A 6,000-nucleotide genomic window follows, 5' to 3' on the forward strand; every position below is an offset into this window, starting at 1 on the left:
ATATGTGAGTAAAATATACCTTCCACCACTACTGCATCTTAATATGTCCAATTTAATTGTCCTTATATTATTCCGCTATTTGCTTTCCTTTTTTGGATCAAATGGTGCATCCAAGAAACCGTCAATCACCGTTGCCCAAGCCTTATTATGTAAAAGCTTTTGATATATGTTTGCAGAATTGAAATTGTAACCGTCATTTATGCATGAACTTTTCAATTTCCAATTGTCAGACAACTTTTTGCATAGTAATTCTATTTTAAAAATTTAATCTCTACACAATAGTTTAATTTTAATATTTTTTAATTTGAATTTTAATTAACAAAATTTACTTTTCAAAATATCAAAATTTAACTTCTAATATTAAAAAAATTAAAAATAACATTTAAACCTAATTACAAATTCTTTAATTTTTTCGATGATTGAATCCCTAAAAAAACAAATTTGAAGTTAAAATTGATAAAAAAACAAAAAATCAAAGGAAACTAATTGGTATTTATTGAGGGAAAAATCGAACAAACTACATTAATTGAAAAAAATGATTAAAATTACAATCGAATATTATAATTAACATATTATTATAAAAATTAATTTTTTTGATAAAATTGCAACAACCAATAAAAATTTAGATTTAATTTATCATTAGGTCTATAATCTATAAGTTTATTAGTTATACATTTAATCTATGAAAATATAAAAAATACAATTTTTACTAATTAACTTATTATTAATATTTTTAACTCAAATACTAAAAATAATTAGACCAACATTAAATTAAAATAAACAATTTATTGAGATTGAGAACAAGTGAAAATGTTAGAATTAATTCATAAGAACTCATAAAAATTATTAGAAACAATTAGAATATATATTTCATTTTCAAAAATAATACGACTTCTAATTCAATAAGAAAAAAGAATATCTCACCCTTTTAATATTTTTATTTATTTTTATTTTAAAATTTGTTTATATTATAATTATATCTATTTTTTATTTAAAATATAATTCAAAACGGTCGTGGAGTTTCAATGTTGCGCGGTCGTGCATCCCTCTGGCTGTACGATGTGCATCCTTGGGGTCGCTCCCCGGACTAATTTACGATGTGCTCAATCCATTTTTTCTCTCCGAAAGCTAACACTCAATCTAAAACATCCAATTCTATAGTTTAAACGTCGATTCGATTCGTATACAATAAATTCGATACGATAACCGTTTAAATTTCAAATATAATCCAATTGATTCGTAACCGAATTCATGGTGCGGATTATCAAAAAAATCGGAGTCGGAATCGAGTAATCGGACGAACTGCGGCGAAACCCTAGTTTCACGCCTCCAAAACCCTAAGAAAATTATGAGAGGGAATGAATGTAATGAGCCTTCTGCTTCATTCCATTCATTTGAAATATAGTTATATAGTTTTTTCTTTAGTGCGTTTTATTTTAGCCCAATCATGTACTTTAATTTTAATTTTTAATTAGTCATTTGTAGCTCAAACAGATATTAATTTTAAATTTCACAAAATTTTATCCAAAAATCAAATAAAATATAAAATGAATAAAAATATAATTTTTATTCGCATCCGATTTATTTTTTTATTTTTAATAAATCCCGAAAAATTTATTGGGTCTAGATCAGTTTTGCTTGAAATAATACTACATCCAAATTTCATAAAAATTTCACTACTAGAAAACAGTCATTTAGCGACGGATTTTTCCGTCGCTAAATGACCAAAATCCGTCGCTAAACACGTTTAGCGACGGATTTGCGACGGAAACAGTCCGTCGCAACCTTTTTGGTCGCAACGTTTGATAACGACGGAAAAAAAAATTTGCGACGGATTTTGGTCTCCGTTTTAGCGACGGAATTTTAAATCCGTCGCTAATTAGCGACGGATTTAAATCCGTCACTAATTTTAAAAAAAATTAAAAATTTAAAAATTACATCGTAAAATAAATTTTTTATTTAATCAATCCCTCATCCGCGCCCTCCTTCACTCACCCACCCGAGTTAAATCAACCACCCGCATCCACCTGTCAATTTTCGCTAACTTCCCAGTAGGTCACCCATCCTTCCATTGCTCCCACTCAAGACTCTTTAACCTTGTAGTTCTCCCGCGCACAACTCCATTTTAACCAGCTCATATTCATGTTATATATTTATGTATATTATACTTAAATGTTAACTAAAAACAACAAATATCTGTTTTCATAATTTAAACCCGCATTCTAAGATAATTTTTTTATAATTAATAATTTTATTAAAATATTTATATACTTTAAATAAATAAATAATATATAATTATTATTTCATAAATAATATTTAATTATTATTTTATAAATAAAAACGTTATATTATAATAATATAAATTTAATTAAAAAATTAATAATTATTTTTTATTAAATACTATCCTAAATAATATTAGATGCCTTTTAATTTTTTTTGACATTGAAAATTAGCGACGGATTTGAAATCCGTCACTAAATTTCGTCGCAAAAGGCATAATTTAGCGACGGATTTTAAAATCCGTCGCTAATTGCGAAAAATAAAAGGCGGGAGTATTCCCGCCAGTAATTAGCGACGGATTTTAAAATCCGTCGCTAAATTTTATTAAAACAATTGGCGGGACTACTCCCGCCAACATTAGCGACGGAAAATCCGTCGCTAAATTTTATTAAAACAATTGGCGGGACTACTCCCGCCAACATTAGCGACGGAAAATCCGTCGCTAAAGTTGGCGGGATCATTCCCGCCAATTTAATGTGGTGTTTAGCGACGGATTTTAGATCCGTCGCTAAATCCGTCGCTAATCAAAAAAATAGCGACGGATTTTAGATCCGTCACTAAAATCCGTCGCTAAAACGCTGTTTTCTAGTAGTGTTTGACGATAGTTTCTTAGAATTATTTCGCGAATATTGACACCAAAATTATTCATTCGGGACTTATAAATTATTTTATATTAATTTATAAACTCTTTTTTAGTCCTGATAAATCTTATTATTAAAATTTAAATTTCCAGTTTAAATTTTTCAACTCATATAATTCTTATACATATAGGGATACTTATAAATTAAATTTACGCTTAAATTGAATTTATATACTCCCGGCTCATTAAATCACTTCTCATGATTCAATTAATAATTTTAGATAGTCAAACTTGACGATTATCCTTTAACTATTAAAATAATTCTTTTATGAATATTTGTCTTAATATTCGTACCTCAACATATTATATTCAATATTTTGATTGTCCATTTTGACCTCGTGGTCTATTTTAATTATTTAAAATTACAAGGTATTATATTGATTGTGGTGGCTATTTAAGGTAAATCTAACCACGGTTCAAGAACTGCCCGTTAACAGTTCAATAAAACATGAACTGCCTTCGAACCGCCTTGTTGACGGTTTTGGACTAGTTCAAAAAATAAAATAAATAAAAATATTTATTTGAAAATTTAAATTAAAAAAAATTATTTTTTTAATTTCAAAAGCGTTAACTAAATTAACAAGTTCATTAGTATTGGGTTGCTCTTTTTAAGGCTTGTATGTGTAAAGATGTTCAAGTCATAAAATATAGCCTTATAACAATGTGAGATGTTTCATCATTTTACGTTATTGGAGTATAATTCCAGATGGAAAAATAAAAACAAAATATATGAAACATCAAACATAGTTAAGTCATTCCAACACTTGCATATCTAAAAAATGTATTAGTTTAAAAGATGGATCCATAATTTACGAGTAGGACTACTGTGGTATTTAATCTCATTCACTCCTCTATTCTTCGTCTCTCAGTGTTAGTGTCGGCTCAGTAGAGTACTTTAACCGTTCAAATTATTTTCGTTCTTTACGCATTTAACCGTTCCACCAGAAATATCCTCTGCCCCTACCGTACTCTAACTTGTCATTTCATTATATTTGAAGTCCATAGACTTAAATAAATAGTCGTAATTATACTAAAAAATATATCTAATATATTTATATTTTAAAATTTAAAATTTTATGGTATGAATTCGAAAACGGCAGTTTAAAATCAAAATCAACATATCTGGTTCCAAAAAAATTTTAACCAATCTTCTATCAATTTTGGGCTAGCTTCTATCCGGTTCTAAATTTAACCGGTTCATGAGATGAGCCGGCATATGGCAAAAATTTAGTTGAATGACCGTCTCCATTTAGATTTTGTGTGTTCTCTCTTTTTTTGAATATTGCCACCACCTAAGTAGGGATGACAATGGGCGGCCATTCCCATCCTCACGTCTATGGGGATCCCAATCCCCGTCTCCATTTAATTAATAGGGATAAAATCATCCCCATCCCCATTCCCATGGATTCCCCATCTCCATGGGGATCCCCGATCCCCGTACAATTAAATATAATTTATAAATAATTTCATTATTTTCAGAAGATATTTAAAAAAAATTAATTATAGAAAATACTATTATCTTTTATAATATTATATATTTATAATTAAATGGAAACTAATAAAAAAATTAAGTTAAATTATTTAAAATTATAAATAACATACTAAAACTTATAATATAATATAAATATGCATAAATATAAATCGGGTCCCCATGAGGACAGAGATGGGGATTCCCATGGGGTGGGGACTATACTCCACATCCTCTCCCCATTCCCGTGGTTGGGAAATGATTTTCCCCCATCCCCGTATCCATGGAGGTAATTGGTGGGGATTTCTCGCCCTATTATGGGCGGGTCCCCACGGAAAACGGAAAATCCCCTTTCTATTGCCATCTCTACACCTAAGTGTAGATATAAAGTGGTATATATAATGTTTAGCTAGGTTAGTTAAGGCTTATTCTAGGATTAGTATTATCTAACTTAATTAAGTGTATTTATTAATTATTTAATGCTATTTTCTGATTATTTTAAGTGTATCATGGAAAAAGTGGTAAAAAGGCTATTTTGGCTTCAAAAAGTGTCAAAAATGACTCACAAAGTCATTAAGTTTATGATTTTAGTGATTAAGTCTTAAAATTTACAAATTGACTCATAAATTTGTAAGGTATTAGATTTAATTCAGGACTTTTACCCATAATTTCTTTGATTTTTATTGGTTATGTTCGACAAATTGTGATCAAATCCTTCAAATTTATCGCTACATGTTGATTTATATAATTATTCCACTTATATTATGTCAAGTGGACCACTATCCCGTCATCCAGATATTAAAAAATTATCAGTGGAAGCTTAAGTGGACCACTATCCCGTTATCCAGATGTTAAAAAATTATCATAAGACGCTTCAGTTACTTATTACTTTTATGTTGTCCAACAAAAAGACATTATTTATTATTATACTAAAAATGGCTACATAAAAATATAATAGTAGAAACTAGACAGTAAAATTTTAATTTCAACTTAACTAATTAAATAGAAAACAAAAATTATCTAATTTTAAGACGTCTAAAATGATTAATTTTAATTTTTTAAGGCATGAAAGAAGTAAAATTATAATAATTTCATACAATTACACGAGTATACGACCGTTAAAATACAATTATAATAAAAAATTAAAATTACAATACTTAATCAAAATGAAAAGATATGATTAAAATTACAATACTTAATCAAAATGAAAAGTATCTTGATTAATGCCATAAAAATTCACCAACTTTACACGTTTTCTCATTTTAATTATGTAGTTTAAATTTTTTCATTTTCATACACGAACTACCACTTTTTCTCAAATTCATGCACGGTGCTAAGGTGTCACGACTCCATTGGTGTAAATCGCTGAGGTGGAAGTCATTTTACACCAATGAATGAGTGTCACCTCAGCACCGTGCGTGAATTTGAGAAAAAGTGGTAGTTCGTGCATGAGAATGAGAAAATTTGAACTGCGTGATTAAAACGAGAAAACGTGTAAAGTTCGTGATTTTTTTTGACATTAATTTAATAAAAAATTATAAATTTTCTTAATAATAGAAATAATACAAAATACTCTACATTAGTAATATATAAATATATTTAGGCACTACAC

The sequence above is a fragment of the Mercurialis annua genome, linkage group LG4 (genome assembly GCF_937616625.2).
Source record: "Mercurialis annua linkage group LG4, ddMerAnnu1.2, whole genome shotgun sequence".
Taxonomy (NCBI): Eukaryota; Viridiplantae; Streptophyta; class Magnoliopsida; order Malpighiales; family Euphorbiaceae; genus Mercurialis; species Mercurialis annua.